General features: G+C 40.9%; 1 protein-coding gene across 2 annotated transcripts in view; it reads left to right on the forward strand.

Moving 5' to 3' along the window:
• Positions 1–20,526, forward strand: part of zfhx3b (zinc finger homeobox 3b) — a 239,815-nt gene that overhangs the window by 28,270 nt on the left and 191,019 nt on the right. For both annotated transcript variants that reach the window (XM_076728208.1, XM_076728217.1), the window contains exon 2: positions 14,657–14,691. The gene's annotated coding sequence lies outside the window, so the exon portion shown is untranslated. The remainder of the gene's footprint in view (positions 1–14,656; positions 14,692–20,526) is intronic.

Consider the following 20,526-nt stretch of genomic DNA (forward strand, 5'->3'; position numbering starts at 1 on the left):
AAAATAAAAGAGAGTATTCAATTCCATATTTCCCCCCTTTGCAGTGAGACTACCATTATAATTAAAGTTTAAATCAAAATGTCATGCAATTTTTAATACCTATCAGTAGGTGTCTTTTTATCCTCTGCGATACAGTAAACAATATACATAAATGAAGACTGTCACACAGTGATGATCCAGATTCTAAGCTCCAGAAATCTCACACAGGAAGTAGAAGGTATTCTTACAAGCGTACAAGACTATTTTTTGACACGAGTATTAGCCATACAGTGTTTTAGCTGTGCTCAAGACACAAGCAGAATAAATGTAGAAACATGAATGAAATCTGATATGTAGATTGCACTGACAGTGTGTTTGCTTCCACATGCAGTGTGTGTGTGTGTGTGTGTGTGCGCGTGTGTGTGTGTGTGTTTGTGAGAGAGGATGAGGAGCAAAACAGATGCCTGCTACAATGCTGGTTTGCTCCCCTTTTTCATCCCCCTCTCATTTAATTTCCTCTCCTTTCTCCACAGCTTCTCTGGTATTTTTTCATATGTCAGATGATAACTCGGGTCCTACACTGTGCAGGAAGATTTATCAGTCAACACACTGCCCCTAATATCCCCCATCTGCCAGCAAGCACACCCAGTTCCCTAAGCCAGTGCTCTAGCCCTAAGCCTTGGCCCAAGCCCTCTGACTGCACCCCAGGAACAGTGTGCATGTGTGTGTGTATATGTCTGTGTGCGTGCATGTGTGGGCCCCTGCATATACATTAGTTTGTGCATCCAGTCACATGACTGTGCGCTTGTTGCTGCCGTATTGGCTGATGGGTATTTGTGCCACTGCTACCACGTGATGATGCTACTTTTGCAGATGCATGGTCAGGAGCTGTCAGTTCTTAATATGTTTGTCTGTCTGCGCCGCTATCTTCGATGTTGATCTGAGCTGGCCTGTGTGTATCTGGAGTCGGGCAGAGCAGGGGAGGCTCTGCTGTGTGCTCTGCTCAGGTCTGGCCTGTCTATGTCTGGAGGGGCGAGGCTACCACTGAGGCTGGCCAGAGAGGTTGCTCAGGCTGTGTGAGAGCCAGTACTCTGAGCAGACCCTGCTAGAATGCATCACCTAACAGTACAGACGGGGCATTCACTCAATTATGACATATAACCACTAGAAATCCTTTGTTCTCTCTATTTTTAGTGAATCAAGATAAACTCAAATGATACAGAGAAACTGATGAATCAAGTAGAAAGTCACATACATCACTTTGAGGCACTGATCATTTATGGATTTTGTGTTATTTTGTTTGAGCACAATTTTTTTTTTTTTTTTTTTTTTTTTTGTAGTCCAATTGTAGTGCTAGTCATGTCTGAGGCCTGTGTGGCTGAGGCTGTCGGTGCGTCTGCATAGTGATTGAACTCCAGCTGAGGTCTGGGCCTTGCCATGATAACATGCCAAACTTAGCTCTGCTCCTGAAATCCTGGATTAATGCCTGCTTTAAGAGCTTAACATGGTCAGCCATTCAAACATGCTCTGGATTGACTGGGCTACCTTGGTCGCCTGTTATCTCCTGTAGAGTTTTACAAGTGCACCATCCAGGAGAATTTTAGCACCATCTCTGCGTGTGTCTCTCCATCCTGCGCATGACAGCACAGACCATAAAACACTACTGACCTGAGGAAAACCTTTCCTTGTTGTGTGTCAGGACTGACACGGTATGCTTTTGTGCTAACCAATATTTTTGGTTACACTTTACATTAAGGTACACATATTCACCATTAACCAGTTGCTTTTAGCATGCATATTAGTAGCATATTGGTTCCTCATTAGTAGTTACGTACATTACTCACTTATTAGTGCATTACTTTGTGTTTTAGGGTTATTAAGTTTTAGGGTTTCCTCCTTACTATCAATAAGAAACAATTAGGAAGTTCTTGAGGGAAAAAAAACTCTTGCTTAATGCCCCAGTAGTTGTAGAATATGGTCCTACAGAATAAGGCATTAATATGTGTTTCACAATGACCAATTAAGGCTATATGCTACTGATATGCATGCTAATAGCAGCTAGTTAATGGTGAAAAGTTGTACCTTAATTGTAAAGTGTTGCCAAGTTTTTGTAAAAAAAACAAAAAAGAAACAAAAAAACAAAACTAAAAATTTAGATTTTCGATAATGTACCATGTAGTTTTATGTAGTATAAAAATGCCCTTTTTCCTCTTTCATTTTAATTTAATGTCACCGTCATTTAAATGATTGAATATTTGAAGTTATTAGAATCAATTCCAAATGGAAGAACAAACAGTCAGTTTTTAGTCCTGTTTTTGCAGTTTAATTGATTTGTCATGTTGGTCATATAATGTTGGATGTTCTGAGGATTTGGGAGAACCAGAAATAAGTTTATTTCCCATCTATAAATATGACAAAATAAAGAAGTCATTACTGTAGGTGGTACAGTAAGGCATGATCCAAACTCTCTTTCTCTCCTCCTTTTTTCTCATTTATAAAAACATATAAAACACAGAACATGTAGCTTTTGTGCTTGCACCTCTTGGCTCCCCTTCCCTTTTCTTTGTATAACATATATTGCAATAGAGCAACACAAGATATTTCAGATGACTTTAAATTCATTGATTTGCTTGTCAGGCTTTTGTTAGCGTGTGAATGCTGCCATGGTTGGAAGTGTGTGTGCTTTCCTCCTTCAATGACACGAACTCCCCTATTGGCCCGTCACAAAGAGTGGCATCCGCTCTCCTCCTATGAGATGTCCACCTCAGTGCTGTCAGTGCTGTCGAGCAGCTCGGATTGGATGCCGCCTGCAAGTATTTACTGGCAGTGTTTACTGACGCTGGGAAGAGCTACATCTAAATACCTGTTACTGGACACAGATTTTCTGACTGCACCTATAAGTCTGATAAACACGAAAGATGTCGCCACTTTGATGGTCAGAATCCCTCAGACATGTGCAGTTTCTAATGGGGATTGTGCTAAAATTGCACAGCCTCTGTAAGTCATGAAATCACATCAGGCAGATAGAGGAGCTGATGCCTCCCAGGGATTAGTTTAATTACATTAATGTCCCTGATTTCTGAAATTCTGCTTGACATCCTTGTCGCCTCATTTGTTGTTGTTTTCATGTGTGTTTGCATGTTATGCTCGAGGTTCTTTTGCCTTGAATCTCTAATATCATTGGATGAAAATCCGATGTAATCATGCTGGCCTGCCTCGCACAGTGTCTGGAGTAAATACGTATGGTCATTCCACATCTTATTACAGCTGATCACTGCAGCCATGTGCATAATCACTTGATGCTTTTCTCATGTGCGAATAAGTTTTGCACCCTCATCTGTAAGCCCAACCATAAATTGTGCTTTTCCAGCCATGGTGTTTTATCCACTGTGTCACCCATGTCTACAGGAGGAAACCTAATTGTTCGTTTTATTGTGATGCCTTCTCAAGGATAAAAATAAGAGCATTGACAGTTTACTGAAAAAGCCTCATCATGCTTTGGCCTTCACAAGCAAAATAGTTATCTTTTACACAACATTTTATCACAATTTGCTCTTGACCTTATATATTGTACTGAATATATTTCAATGGTACTCTTGGAGAGAATAAATAGAATTTGCTTATATAATTAGAAAGAGTTAAAGCACAGTATGCTGAAGGGGGAGCAGGGTGGTTTGTTGTGTTGTTTAGTTTCACAAACTGAGCTTCTGAATTTTCCAGAGCAGAATTTCTCATTATGATGTATGGGTGCAGAACAGACCGGAGCAGTGCTATATGTTTCATGGTGTGCTGTGTCTAAGTGTAATGATGGTGGGGTTTGGTGCTATGTTGATTCCATCTTGGCTGTTCTGCAATAATTCAGGAGAGGAGGAGGGGCCGGGTGGAGGAGAGGCACCATTTTACTCCTCCAATCCCCCTTCGCCACCACTGGAATATAATCCGCTGTCTCCTGACCTTCAAATCATGCAGCGCTGCAGTCATTTCAATTGGCCCGGCCGCCATTAGCGTGAAATGTCCTCTAGCCACTCTGCTTCTGCACATGGAAGATTTCCTTTCTCCCAGCATGGTTTCCCTCTTCTACTTTGCTCCTTCCCTCCATCTCGCATTCTATCCACCATGCCCCCTGAAGCCTGGCTGCGATGGAGGGTGGGAACCTCTTGCACTAAGGAAATGAGCCACCACAGGAGATGCTGTTGGTCAAAAGACAGGATGAAAAACACTCACTCCATTAGACTCTGATATGTTTGTGTTGCACTGTGTTCCTTTAGAAAAAACTGTTTTAGAACATATCTTACACAACAGATATTTGGTTTTACAGCCGCTGTCATTTTAAAATGCCTAAGTGCATGTATGACCTTTCCAAATGAACACGTTTTCATCAGGCAGGATGCTAACGCGCAGTACAACCGACTTTAAATATAAGACATTCTGCTGAGATGTTTGGCTCCGGCTGCTGAATTGCTTGTGCCATTTTGAAAAAAACTGAGAATTTTTAATATCAATTAATGCAAGGACAGATATATTGAATTATTCTCATAATCATAATCAAGTGGCACATCTCCATCTCTGATATTGAGTGTGGACACAGCAAATGCAGCTTTGCAGTGTTAATGACTGACAGCTAGTTTGTGGTCGCAGGGTTCGGTGGAGCATGCCCGGGGTATCTCCCCTGGCCAAGTGCATCACATCTAGGGAGCAGCCGGAGCGCTCCTTATCATACTGGAAAAAGAGAAGAAGATATACAGACTGGGGCATAGAAATCACATGCCAAAGCTCAGCATGTGTTATGTTGCCAGTAGATAGATAGATCAATTATTGAAAGAGGACATATTTGATATGATCTGAATATTAAAAATATATCAGAGGGCAAACAACATTCATGGCTGTCTTCAGATCTGTGCTGAGAGATGTGTGTCAAATCTCCAGAGAGAGGCTTTATTCAGAAGGGTCAAGGGGTTCTGTGACTGTTTGATAAGATGCAAGAATATTTTTATTTTATTTTTGTTGTTCATTTATAAAAAGTAGTGTAAAAATGTCAGCCGTACCTTTCAAAATTATGTTTATTATCAGCATGCCTCATAAATTATTATTCCTCCATATTCATAATGACAGATAAATATCCTATGACCTAGAATTCGTCTCACGATAAAACATCATTACACAAACACACGTCTCAACATCTTCGTGTTTTTCCTGTTTTCCAAAAGATGTAGTTTTCCTGGTTGAGCGCTGAGTGAATGTGGCTCACCCTGTCACTGCTTATTATGTTTCTGGGACAATGACAGTTGGAAATTTGTACTTCTATATACATATACTGTGACTGCCTGACTGTGTGCCAGCTTTGGGAAAACACTGACCCAGGTGCAGTGGGTGAACTGATGAGATTTGTTTACATAGATAGCCATTATGTCCCCCGGTCATACACAAGTCCTCATCTGAAACCTTCCCTGAAGTCTATTTCTTCCAACTGGTTGTTATTACATACAGTGTATGTATTTATGATTAATGACCCCACTGGGGTATATCCATAATGCTATGACCTCAAGGTAAAATTGAAATGCATGCACTGGATGTAGAGCATTCTTATATTATTGCCCAATATACTTTGCAGCCATTACATTTGTTGGCACTGGTGAAAATAAAACAGAGGGCTATGAGGTTTCAAATCAACAAGGCCACTCTAAGAAATGGACTTATTGGAATTGCATTAAGTTGATTAGACTGAGAAATGAATACTATTTACAATGGAGCAGTGTTAAACACTCTTGTTTCTCCCAGCTATAGGAGTGCATTGACAGTCAGTCAGCATCAATTAAATTTCCTGATCTGTATATCCTGAGAGGCCGGACTTGTTGTCTCTAATAAAGCCAGTCTGTGGCAGCAGAATGTTTCATTTCCTCTTGGAGATTGCCCTCAGTAATGCAGCGTGCTTATCATAGTCCTAGAAAAAGACTGCAACAACACAAAGTTCTGATGCTTGATACCCAGATCAACCTGAGGCCAGTGCTCACAGCACTTCTAAGCAGCAGTTGGACCCATTTAGCTGCACTGAAGCATGGCCAGTCAGACTCAGAGAACCGCTTGCTTTTCAGTCGGACTGACTGTGCGTTTGGTTTAAATGTTGTAATGTGCTGTATGTTGTTGGGATGCTGCAAAATACTGGTTTATTTTATTTTTTAAGAGAAAAGATGGTATTTTGGGAATATTATGAGTGGTTATATGTGTCTGTTTGTGCAGATGAAAATGAAAAATGGGGTCTGGGAAGGACGGGGTTGTGAGGGGGCCAAGCTGTCCCTGGCCATTCATTCTCCCTGGCCCCCCTGTCTAATTAATGGGCCACATTCATACACGTTATTGCACCAGAGGGTCTGTCACTCATTAATCATGTGACCTTCTGTGCCACAGTTAATGACCTTGGAGGAGTAGATCAGCTGGAGATGGCTGAAGCTGTGGAATTAAATTGTTTCTGGAAGTGGTCATGGTCACATCAGGCACTTTAACAGCCACTCTGCTCAGGCCCTCTCCTGTTACACCTCAGTCTGTGTCTCACCCATAGGTCCTTCCAGGCTCTGCTACCCGGGATGGGCAGGGGAATTTCAGACACTAGGACTCAGGATTAGAGTAGGCAGGGGATGGAACCAATGTTGAACTCAAATCACTCAGTTATGACTTTATTGGCTGATTTCCTGCATGACCACTGCCTGTCACTCTTCAAATCACTCATAAAAGAACCTACTTCCGCCAACTTCTTAAAAAACTTCTGTCGTGGAAGTTCTGTGTTACAGCTCAATGTTCAGTGAAGTTTTTCATTGGAGTTTAGTAACTGCATGCTAAAACTTCAAATGCTTTTTTCATGCTTTAATGAAACCCCCAAACTTCATCAAATTATTTTTCACAATGATTTGAATATCTTTATCAGCAAAATAACAGGTTGTTGCTGCCTCTTGAGCCTGCAACCTCTTTGCAAATTGTGATGTAATTCTCAAGTATCTGCGCAAGTTAGTTTCATACAGCAGACAGAAGAGTATAAACCTCTTGTGTCAACTAGCAGTCTGTGCTTCATGCACCTTTCAGGATAAATTAGCAAAATGAAGCCGTGCTAATGTACCATGTTACATACAGTATATCACAGTATAACATTTAGCTGTAATTTAGAGCTGGAATGATTGTTTGATTCATTGATATGCAGAATGACACAAAGTTGCTTAACAGCAATTGTGATAATCAGTTTATCTTTTCAGTCATTAATTAAGTATACCTGCCATGCTGGATAGAGACTAAAATAGTGTGATCAACGTGGACGGCAGGGTGAAGTGTTTATAACTGTTCTAAAAGAGAAATTGACACAGTTCAAGCTGATGCAAGTCTGATGCAAGTTTTTAATTGAGACTTGAAAGATTCTGCTCAGGTGGCTTTCTTAATTTCCTCAGACAGGAAAGGATCCATCATGAAGAAAGAGCAGTCATCTTGGAGCATCTAGCATCTGGATATTGGGGCCACAAAGATAGGAACAATGTCTTCTCTGTTGTGTGATTCTGGCTACAGCTATTTTCGTAAACTGCAGACTAAATCACCATTTTGGTGTAAATAAATATGAAGTGATCTGTAATCAAGCCACCACATCATACAAGCATGAATGACATGATCACACATTTTAATACTGTTCATTTGTCTTATTTTCTCATATATCCACTATTAGTTTGTTATCAAAGATGACACTTAGTTGACAGCATTTCATAAGTCAAGAGTGATAGTGAAAACTCTGATTTATCTGAGGTTAGTTATGACACATTGTGTGTCATCATCACACAGCGCCAAGAGTGACTGTGTAATTTAATGGTCAGTGGAGAGATAAAGTTGAGTGTTGTCAGCGCAGTGAAAACTGGTGTTGTCTCAGTGAAAAACATTATATTGGAAAAAATCAGTGGTCTAAAGATAATACCCTGGGGTGTGCCCAAGGTGACTTCAACAATACTAAGAGAATAGTTGACAAAAAACATCTAATGTTATGCCTGAGGTTTAGTCTGAGCTGTACACCCTTACCGTGTGAGGCAGCTGGATTCACAAGATCATGAGAACACATCTCGCCAGGCTTCAAGCTATGTGCATGTGGACAAACTACAGTCATTTCGAACCAATCAGCATCCTATGAGGACCTACTGGCAGCTGCAGGCGTGGTTTAGGTGTGACGAAAGCAAGAGAAGCGACTAGTGGCTCCTAAACAGGTTAGCATAGATGCTACAGGATCAGTTTCATTGGAACTGGAGCGTATTTCTTCACTGAAAGAAGAGCAAAGAACGGCACTGAAGGCTTTTCTTCAGAGAAAAGAGGTTTTCTTGGCAAGAGTTCTACATACATCACATGATTTCTTGTCCGCTCGTGAGAGATGGTGATAGACAAATGCTTTATCCAATTACCTGCCCGGTGTTTTTTTGAAAGCGTCTGCCCTTCTCCAAACAGTTTCCAAGGATGACTTCCCAGATGGTTCTGTGTAACAAACCATCTGGTGCATCAGGTTACATTTACCCTCTAATACTGATTCTGCTGTATGTTATTTTCTCCATGTGACCACAACGTGAATTACTGGACATGTTTTCCAAAAATATGTTGGCTTTAAACCTTTAAAGGCGCATTAATTCTTTCATTTCATTTCACCTTTTAGCATCCTTGCATTTCTCTTTCTGCAAATTACAAAATCTGTTATCGTGTGTTATCAAAAACGATGCTATTATCTTAAGTAATTTTAAGTCTAAAATTGTTCTTCTTGAAGGAAAGGCAAATTAAGAAAGACAGATTATTTTACTGCCTCATGGCTGAAGCAAGTGTGACACTTATTTTACTACAGCCACCACATTTATAATTAACTATTTTGAGAAAAACAAAATAATTCCACCATGTGTCCAAAGTTTAAACTATGATCGCGTTATGGCTGCCACCTCCTTTTCACAATCGCAGCATTAAAATGTTAGCTTTCTTCTCAGTGACATTGAAATGGAGGGATTTTGTTTATCCCCGCCTTTGTTTATTTAACATTTTGCTCAGCGGGGGAGTTTCAGATAGATTGTTTTCAAGACAGTCCCTGCAGACAGCGAGCAAACACTCTACAGCTTCATCAAACAGAACAATCTTCAACTTTCCCCTTCTGCAGTGTGCAGGGAAATGTGACTGAGAGGAACATCATAATGGAATATGATTGAAATGATCGTCATAATTTTTCAGAGTCTGTAACAATATGCAAGCACTGTTTTTTAGAGGATTTATTTAGAACCATGTGTAAGTTTACCATTGCACAGAAAAAAACACATTGATGGATGAAAACATTTCATTTGCATGTGGCAAACATTTGCAAGTTTTGTTATTAATGAATTCACTCGTGTGTGATGGATTCGAGATTTTTTTTTTTTTTTTTTCTTGCTTTTACCAAGAAAGCATCAACAGACATTTGGGCACATGAAGTTCAACCTGAAATACAGAGAGCAAGCTAAAACAAATCTTTGTGAGCTGAAAAGTGAGTTCACCCCTGTATGAAATGAGATCTGAATTGAGCTCATTCCACATTTGCGACTCCTCTTTGTGCAAATGTGAGCCAGACGAGTTTTGATGGCAGCATGGTAGCTTTTTTTTTTTTTTTTTTTCATTACTAAAATATATTTTTGGAGTTGAAAACCCATCGTCAAAAATGGCATGTTCAGTGTCAGCATACAGACGTCCAAAGCTAGGTGAGGATGGTCATGGACATTCGCAAATGTGCTCATTAAAACACACATGAAATCACACACACACACACACACACACACACGCACACACACACATTGACTGTGCCATTATTCTCTCTCGGTCCATCCTCTGTCTCTCATTGCTGTCTTCCTTCTGTCTCTCCTTCCATCGTCTTTCTCCCTGTTGCAAGTGCAGGCTTGATTAATATTTTCCACTGTTCCGTAACCATGGCAATAAGGTCACTGCATATGATACTTAATTGAATCTTCCCAGTGCTTTTGTGTGCATCTCCTGTGTCCGGACAATAAAAATCTTCCACTGATGACTCCAACTCCCTTCCTTTACTCCATTCCCCTCCATCTTTCTTTTCATTTTGTGCCCCATGAATTTATTCATTTGCTTCCTCTGCTATCTCTTTCTTGTTCTCCCTTTCTTTCCAGACCTCTCTCTGACCTAGTCTACTTTGTCCTGTCAGAGCATTTTACTCTCTCCCTCTCTCTCTCTTTTTTTTTTATCAAACATTGTTCTCTGCGTGCCTCGTCCTTCAGCAAAGAGCAAGATAGTTTCATTCTCATAGTGAAAATCCAAATTAGCTTTTTTTAATTTTTTATTTTTGCTTTGACTTTTATTGTGGAGGTTAATCCATGACAAGAGGGGATGACTGAGAATCTTCACATCTTCACAAACAAGAGTGGAGACAGGTTCACGGGGAGAAAAATCTGGAGTGGACAAAGAGTGGAGGGATGAAGACGAGGTGGTGGTCTGTTTTGGAGCTGGCTTTTCAAAGTAGCGTGATTATCATAAAAAGCAAATGCATGCTTAATCAATGTGAGATTGCACGGATTCACTGGTGATAAATTCTCATTTTCGCATTCTTTGATTCGGCTTTGTGCACATAAGACAAGCGGAATAAGCAGTGCAAACAGAGAAGTCATGATATGAGAGTTTTACAGTCAATAACATATCAGTCAAAGAATAAAAGGATTATTTTTGCAGCGGTACTTGGAAGGTCATTTTCCAGAAAAGGTTAATTTTGTTAATATTATGACATAGTAAGGGAGCTGTATTCTGTTCTAATAAAAGTGTAGCAGTGATCTCGAGGCAATCATTAGACTCAAATAAAACAGCGAAAGATAGAGTAAGAGACAAGACGGGGAAAAAGTACACATCAGATTTGACATATGCACCATAAAATAACCATTAGCAGTTACCTACAATCTGAAGTGACAGTCTATCAATAATGTCACTCTGAAAATAGGACAGGTTTGTTGCTGTCTTTAAATCACCAGGGACTCCATATAGCAGAAAAGCATGCAGATATAGGAAATGCATTAAGGCTTGATGTTAATGGGTGTGGTGGGAGCAGTGGGACACAGGAGGACATTGCTCACCTCACTGGGTCAAGGGCTTCAGACGCCTGCCTGGTGTGCAGCTCAGTCCACTGTGGTTAAACTCAGCAGCTGATGTCATTCAGTGGGTCTGTTATTTTGCATCTGAAATGTGTTTTCGTTCCAAAATCTTTAAATATATAACATTTTCTTCATAGCCTTTTGTAGTTTTCTTTTTATTGTAACATGTTTTATTGCAATATATTCTGAATATATTGCAATAAAACTTGAAAAATATAAATGTCTCAAATGTTTTTCTACTTTTACTTTTCAGAATTTCAACTATTAATACTGTAACCAACATTGAAGTGGTCTCTGTAAAATGATATAGAACTGTATGATCAAAATGTCCTCTATCATTCAATCTAAAGTATGCAACCTTATCTTAACTATATACAATCCCTTTAAACATACACAAAGCAAACTCTGTCATTTTCAAAAATATGCAAACATGCATGCAAACAGGCACAAGCAACTGCACTTGCAGAAACACACACACACACACACACACACACACACTCACTGACTTGCATTCACTAACCAACCCCTTCCTCCCTAATGGGGCGTTTGTGTACAATCAAACTTCATGTTGCATATGAATGGGCCTATTAATGAATGAGACATGCACGCAGCGTCTGCCAGCTTTGAAAGCCAAGAGCAGAGCACACTTCTTTTCGATTACCATGTTTAATATGGTAGCACGTGGAGGCTATAGTATGCCCATCTGCTCCTCACACACGCCCCTCAGCCACCCCATTTCTACCATGTGCTGCCGTAACAGGCAGGCATTGTAGCAACAAGTGTCTGCACATTACCACGCTTGCCAGCTCCCCTCACTTGGCAGCGAGCCTGCTAAGCTGCCCGCCCCCTTATGAGAAAAAGACCTGATTGTGCCAGGGGAGAGAGCTTAGGGGGTAGACTGGGAAGAGCGATGAGGAGGGGGATTTGATTTACATACTGCAGTTTAGGAGACACTCATCTGATTTTAAATGGCTCCAAAGCAATTAAGGGTCATTAGTCCTTTTGTTTTCTGTTGTGGCACAATGTAGCAGTGATGGCATCTGAGGCGCAGTGCCCCCTGTGGGGGCTGCCTGTGGGAATGTCAGCACTAACAGGGTCTGTCTCCCACCCTTCCTCCCCATTCATGTCTCCTACTCTGCCATTGACACAGCTTTCCTCTGTGTGTAAACAAACACTCAGCACCAGCCTGGCACTGCAAGGGAAGCCACTTTGGCAAAGACCCAGCTCTGGAGTATGCAGCTGGTTCAGGAGGCACAGGCTGCTTGTCCTAATTATCCTGATCATGACAACAATTTCTTTCATATGATATAATTTACAAATTGTCAGCATTCAATTAAATTTGCTTCTGGCGAAGACATATTTTCACTCAGTAACACAGTGAAAATGTCTCTGTCTGAATGTTCTGAGTTTTAGTAGCTATGTACAGAACAGTGCTGTATGATGGTGGATGAACTGTAAATCTGATGTGTTAAATAAATGTAATATCTAAATGCAAATACACTAGACTATTTAACACAAATTATGGTTTTGTTTCTCTGCACAGATGCAGCAATCGTCTCTGCATAGATTGCTTTCTTTCCACTAAAGTGGAAATGAAATGATGTGAAATAATTTAAAAGCACCACCCTGAATATGATAGCAGTCTAAAGAGTGGATGTGATCAAGCAGGTGTTTTAAATAAGATATAATACAGGAGAGAAACATTGCCTCAAGGTCAATCTCACAACTGTAATGAAGGCTGGGACGCATTCTTCAGTATGCTGATGTCTGTATCTTCCATTACTCACCTAGAAGTCAGCGGTGTGTTAAGCACCCCTGCCACTGTGAAAAGGCATCAAAGGCAGCAAAAAGACAGGTATGGTATAGAATGTGAATGTTCACATGTCCATTTGTGCAGCTGTAAGACCCTCCGCAGTTGATATAGAAAAACACTTACTGCTAATGTAAATAGCAAGGCAGCATAAATCAGGAGCCACGCGCAGCCCGGGAGAATATCGTGTAATAGTTATTGCGAAATGAAGTGGCATTGGGATCAATATCCCACTATATCTCACTCTGGCGTAATGGCGCAGAGGGAAGCTGGAGGCCAAGGGAGTCCGGTCCCTCCACCCCACCATGGGCCTATAAATCTGCCTGACCTGCAGCCCGCTTATTAAAGTGCATACGCAATCGGCAGCAGCCATCCAAAAATACAAGCTTACTTACTGACCTGGAGTCAGGGGAATGGATGCCTTTACCTTGTCTAAGGGCAGGGGTTAAAGGCTGATTGAGGCTGTAGCATCATCACACCGTACTGCGCAGAGAAACGGGGAAGTGTTGGTTTTAGCCCACCATTAATAATACAGATATAATTCAAAATGAAGTCTGAATGTCAGCACTGCAGGGAATACTGTAGATTAATTTCTGTTGCTAAAACAGTAAAGTCAGTATGTTCCATCTGCCTTTTTATATTCTATTTATTAATTGAATTAATTTGCCTGTTTGTCTTTTATTCATAGCATCTTGAGGCACAACTTTTCCTCCACTGCTGGTGAAGAAGCTAGCAATTGTGCTGTCTAAGCTCATCAAAATTAAACCAGAGTATGTTGTTTGCTGTGCTGTCAGAAATTATTTCACACTAAATGAAAGGAGAAAGGAAATTATTTTCAAGGTTGAGATTTTCCCTGTCGAAAATTGCCTGTTAGACAGTAAGTTTGAATTTTATGACCACACCACCAAAGCAGAGGGGTTTGCTCTTGGTACATCATGGTGATTAGCTTGGTATTGTACAGTTTGAGTTGTGTGTATGTGACATGGGGACATTCATCATTCTCACGCACAAACAGTCAAAAAGAAAGAGTAAGAATAAGAAATATCAACACATATTACAAATTCAATGTCCATAGTAGCGGTGGGGAACAAGCTGTTTTTGAAACAGTGTGTATTTGAGTGGGCAGTGTTTTTTGCTTTGCTTGAGGTCCAAAGACTCTAATGATTGGTGAAGGAGGTCTAAGATTTTGGATAACTGAGGAACAATGTGCAGGAGTCAGTTATTTTTTTTTTTTTTTGTGTGTGTGCAAAAGTCTTTTGGATGACTCGAGAGTGCAATAGATGTATAAAAGAGGAGTTTTTGATATACATAAATACATTTTTTTTTCTGTTTTCTGAGAAAGAGAAGTCTTTCTGGTGGCTGTTATGTATTTTATGCATAATATATCTGTGCAGCGTCTTTTTCTTATCCTCAGGTTATAATATAACTTCATAATAACAAACATCTCAGAGCCTGCAGACAGAAATGAATGCAAAATAACAATATGGTGATAATGGCTGTGATTTGCCAGATTATTCAGGTTTTATCCATTCAAACATAAGATCTTGTACAGCCTTAGTACAGCCTTGGGGCAGATATTATTGGTCAGTAAGATGGATGTTGGAAAAATCGTATGAATTGTAATTGTAATAAAGCAACATGAACAGGGAGACCTGTGGTTCACTTTTGTTTTCTTAGACACGGCTATTTGAAGTACAATTGAAGACTGTGGACAATGATGTACTTCTCTCATGTTTTGCAGGACTGCGAAGGACGGTCTCCTCTGCTTCACAGCTGGTAAGTGTTTCATTGAAACTTTTTTTTTTTTTTCCCTTCATTGTAGTTTCACCACATGTATGAGACTATGGGAGTATGGGAGACTTTCATGAGGAAAGTTTGTATTGTAGAGATATAATCTCCAAACAATCTCTTTAGAACTTTACTGAAAAAAAAAAAAAAATCAGCTCGAGGGTTAGAGTTTAACCTGTGAGAGCGGGTGCGCTGAAAGTTTTTATGGATATATCCGTTACATGTGCATATCCCATTCTTTCTAAACCATACTGTATTATTGTCCAAAAAGAGCATGTTAAAGGTCTGTTGGCTAACATTTTTGGACTGAACCATGTCCTTAATCTGAATAATGTGTGAACGGGTAGAACAGATACACTTGATGTATGATTTTCTTCTTTTTTTTCTTCATAAATTACATTATTTCCTCAAACTGCCAATAGTGAGTGAATTGTAAAACCCAACAAACCTATCCTATCATCTAATTACAAAGGAACTGATTTATTACAATTAATCCTGACGACTGAGATGGCTGACAAGCTCCATCTTAGATACATGAGTAAACAAACAAGTGCATGATTGTATCTTTTGTCCCAATGTGGCTTCAAGTAAAAAAAGATAATCAAAAGGTCTGCATTTATTTCTTGACCTAAAATAAAACAAGGTAAAATAAATATCTCAAACGCATCAAGGAGAATATTACAAAACTGATTATTTTTCAGATATGTATGAATATATAATACAATAACCATTTATATTAGCATATTCCATCTTTTTGTTTATCTTTTTAGAGCACTTCATAGAAAATGAAAAAAGGGTCTGCAGGTCATCGCAGTCCACAGACGTAATTAATGCCGTGTGGTTTTAGATTGTGTGTACTTAATATTGATATTAAAATGTGCAAAACCTTTTCCCACATTTGTTACCTTAATGTCATATTTCAACAAGTTTAAATCTCAGTCACGAATCATTATCAGAAATAACAAGTCTGATCATAATGTATTATCAGGGAAGTGTGCAATGATCTAAATCTTAAGAAAATAAGAGAACATATTGAGTCAGCAAGTAATCTTATGTGCAACGGTGGTTGATTTAATTGTTCCATCTTACTGAAGACTTGTTTATTGATATCTTAGATACGCATTCAGCATTTTAATTTTTTTTTTATGTCACAGTGGGATTGATTTTAAGGCAAGCTGATAATTATATGAACACGAGCCGTCCTTATGTGATAATTTAATGACGGCTTAATACAACTGACAATTCAAGCAATCCCTTCTAATTAGCTGTCTGTATTGAGCCGATGTACTAATCAACACCAGTGAAATGGTGTTTTATTTTGTTTAATTCAATAATCTACTCAAATGTAATTTTATAGCTCTGAAGTGCACTTACTTGATCATTTGTTTGATTGCACACACAGACACAACAGTTCTTTATGGATATGTACATGCACATGAGTCTAGATAACCGTTACAGAGTACTTTAATTGTCAACATCTTCACGCTTGCTTACTGTTCGTTAGAGAGCTTGACCTATCCCGAGCCTCTTCACACACAAACACACACAGTGGACACCTCTTCTTCAACCAGTCACTGTCCTGACCTTGCACCTCGCACAGACAGCAGTTCAGAGGGCGAAGTTGAGGAGGGTCTTGATTATAACAGGGACTGATTTCTGAGTGGGACCTAAAAAGGATGAAGGCTGGAATGAGTTTGGGTCACTCCAGACTGCGCTGTTAAAGCTGTTTGTCCACCACAGGTGATACTCTTAACAAGATCTGATGTGTGGAAATCACATGTAGATGTGCACTGCAGACTGACCTTTGCCCTCTGTGTGTGAGGATCTGTGACCAGTGGCTGACCCATAATCCTCTCCTAAATGGTTTGACAATACAGAGACGTATTGATCTGGTCAGTCTCCTGGCAAAAGGGTCAAGAGACTGACACACAGCCCGAGTCTGCTTCGTGTCTGCAGGTACAGTAGTGTTACCATTAATGGGGCTCCATCTTTCCACCACCTGTAGTCATCTGCTAGGCCGCAGTATGTTTGGGCTTCTGTTTCAACTCTTGGTACAGACAGGCTTCACATGTCAGTTCCTACGTCACTTGCTTCGCCACGTTAATTAAGATTACAGTGAGGCTATGTGTAAAAAATTGAAAAAATAACACATTAGAGGTTGTATGACAGGCTCAGGAAATAGCTTCTTTTTCTGTTTAAGACAGCACAAATTGCTTAAAGTAAAGCTTATGCCTTGGAGCTTTGGTAACCTACACCCTGTAACAACACCCCCCGTCACAAAAAAAAAAATATATATATAATATATATATATATATATCTGCAAAGCTCCCTCCTAGAGCCCCCAGATTTCCCCACTGTGCCTGGGCGGCTGCTCTCCTCTGGGCTCACCCAGAGAGGGCTGGCCAGCTCCCACATCTGGCCAGACAGAAGAACAGAGAAAACATGAGGAAATTCTCCTGCCGACCACTAGTTCTCCCTCTTGCATACTGAAACCTTCCCTCGCTCTCTCTCTCTCTCTCTATCTCGGATTCTTTTCGAGTGACCGGTGATAGAGCAACATCTGGAAGGAGCAGCAGTTTTCTTTCCTTGTGTTTTTTTGGGGAGATCCAGGCCCCCGATAATCCGTCTCCCTCCTCATTAAAGGAGCTGAATAAACACAGGCCTCTTCCAGTTGTTCCTATGAATTTCCTCACCGGGCGTCAGGAGACCCGAGCAGGGGCTACTGGATCAAAGCTGCCGGCAGCCCCATGTGTGCCGAGAGTGAGAGTGCGTTCCGGGGTTGGGCCCATTACCTTTCTCCCTGGGAGCCTCGGAGGCCCCTAGGTCACTGGCTGTCAGCTCTTTGGCCCAAGCTCAGCAGAGGAGAAGGAAAAGAGAAAGGAAAGGAAAGGAAGAGGGGAAAGGAAAGGAAAGGAAAGCAAAAAAAAAAAAAAAAAAATGAAAGGAAGGAAAAGATAGGAAGGGAAATGAAAAGAAAAGTAGACTAGAGGAGATCCACAGATGCACTATGAGAGAAGATGTCAAGATAGAACATGAGAGGACGAGAGAAAAGTGGATGGAAACTGTGCAAACAGGCTTGCTGGTACATGAAAGACAGCTGTGAAGTTTTCGAGGGTATTCCTTAGGTCCACATATTTGACTTTTATGACCATTTTCCTTTTGTTTTTGTTTTGTTTTGGGGAGAGCTTTTGGTTTGGTTAAAACAGTCTTTGTGTAAAACAGAAATGAACACTTATAACTGTGTTAGACAATGAGACTAATATGCAAGTGAATGAATTCTAAGGCAGAAAGTTCTGCAAAACAGTATGTATTCAAACACCGATGTAACAGTCTGATTGCAAGTTAGAGAACAAACCCATTGCACTAGTTTATGTGTGTACCACTCTAATGCACTGACCCTGGTGTGACATTAATTTTCTAATTCCCTGCACTTCCTGGCAATCAACTTAGAGGGGCAGTGGTTCGCTGGAAAAGTTTGCAGTGGAGGCAATTAAAGGCAGAAATCTAAGCAGCAGCAGCAACAACAGTTGCAGCAGAATCAACTGTGGCAGAAGAGGATGATGCCCCGTGCTGTAATTGTTACTCACTGTCTCAGAAAGATGATCAAATTGATCACATTGCAAAAAAACTGACAGTATTAAACGTTCATGTAATTAACTTACCTGGCTGCTACCTCCATGATGCAGGGTGCAGATGTGGCTGGAAATGACCATAGTGTTTGTGTTTGTATATGTGCACCGTGTGTGTGTGTGTGTGTGTGTGTGTGTGTGTGTGTGTGTGTGTGTGTGTGTGTGTGTGTGTGTGTGTGTGTGTGTGTGTGTGTGTGTGTGTGAGTGAGTACGTGTGTACAAATGGCCCTGTGGTCGTCATCAGGCGCCCATCAGCCCCTCCATTAGTTACTGAGCTATGGGTCCACGCTGGAGCCTACCTGCCCTGAATACAGATTAGGAGAGGAGAGTATGGGCAGCAAGCACAATGCAGACAAACACACCGGCACGCACACACCTCACAAAAGATGGCATCAACATATTATCTACCTCGACATACAGTGACACATTTTGACACACACTCATAATCAGAGTAATTGCATTTTGCAAGTGACTGAGATGTTGCATCATACTGTATGCGTGGAATACAGTAACAGTAAAACCATTAAAAACATTTCTGTGTATTTCCTCTGACTGATAAAGGCATGCCTTACTGCCTATCACTGGATACTGACACACCGACCCCCATGGAGAGCACTTCATCTGGTGCACGCAGATCATAGCTTACACATTCTGGAATAACGTCACACACAGCAGAGTACACACACACTGGCAGCCCAACACAAAGGCAAATATGGTTGCATGCTTCTCGTCTCCTTCTGGAGCCACAGACTCACGTGCTTATGACAGGAAATCTGCAGGCAGTCATTACACCGAGCCAAGCAAACATGCAGCCACCACGCTCGCTGATAATGTTTTCACATGTGCCACTGCTATGTTGGAGGCATATGCACGTGTGTGTGTGTGTGTGTGTGTGTGTGTGTGTGTGTGTGTGTACACAGATGCACAAACACAGCTTGAAAATGTAGTGGTAAAATGTATGTGGCAGAATATGAATGTAAAGAGATTGTTTGAAATAAAACCATGTCAGCACCGGGGTTTTGCTCACTTTATCTTGTGACAAACACTTAATTTAAATGCACTTGCAGGAGCAAATTGTAATTTCAAAACAATTGATTTTGGTTTCACGTGAATCACTTAATTTTTAAAAACAAGGGTAAGATAATTGTGATAATTGTGTCCCAAAAACATCACAATATTCAAAGAAAAGTAGCCACAAGCCTGAGTTAGATAAAATATTAAAACGGAGAGGATGCCAGTGTTTTGTCTCAGCAGTGAAGTTAGGACAGAGGAAGAATGTGAGGCTGGAGAAACCTCATCAGCAGCGATGCCTATGTTTAAAGGGATGTCAGAAAAAAAGAAGAAGTGGGTGTCCAGGTCGAGTTCAAGGCCGAAGACCAGGGCGCTGCCTTGGAGTTCAAGCAGGAGCTGTAGGGCATGAGGGCTGGGGGAAGGAGAGAGGGTGTGAGATGGCTTCTGTGTGTCCCTCCGGCAGTGCAATGGGACCCTTGGGAGACCTGGGTCAGGAGGCCTCCCTCCAGCCCCCCCGCATTACTGTGCCATTTAAAGCCACCCAGCATCTATTTCCTCCAATAAAAACTAATAACCTTTTCTGTCGGAAATCACGGCAGCTCTTGAGTGCTGGAGCAGAGGCCTGGCTGGATGGCCTGTAATTGCGGTCCAGAAGTCCTCCTTTAGTTTATTTTTTGCAGTGTTTTGGATTTGATTTTTTCCCCAGTCCTCTTGGTCCTCTGCGCTTTGCGGCTGATTGCCTGCGCAGCTCGCCCCACACTCAGTAATCAGACAGGAGCTGGAGAGGGGGCAAAACAGCAACTCAAGGACCTTTTATAATTGGGAGGGATTTGGAGGGCAGTTGGACTTTACATTTGGTGTCAGAATAGGTTGTGATGGTGACTGCGCTGGCTGAATAACAGAGGTGACAAAGCCCCCATTGCAGTCAAGTAGCTCATTGTGAGGAACTATGAATAGTCTGCATGTATGTCTGCCCAGCTGCTGTCCATTTGTCTTTGGAACTGTCGTGGCATGATTTTGGGAACCAGCTAAAACAAGTAATCCACCACACTTTTAAGAAGTGATTCCAACAAGTATTTACACACTGTTTCTCCGGGGCTTTCAATGCCACTGCAGCGTATTTCCAGATATACTGAATTTGCTACTAAATCATATCAAGAGTCTGAGAGTCGTTTCATAGAAC

The sequence above is a fragment of the Chaetodon auriga genome, chromosome 1 (assembly GCF_051107435.1).
Source record: "Chaetodon auriga isolate fChaAug3 chromosome 1, fChaAug3.hap1, whole genome shotgun sequence".
Lineage (NCBI taxonomy): Eukaryota > Metazoa > Chordata > Actinopteri > Chaetodontiformes > Chaetodontidae > Chaetodon > Chaetodon auriga.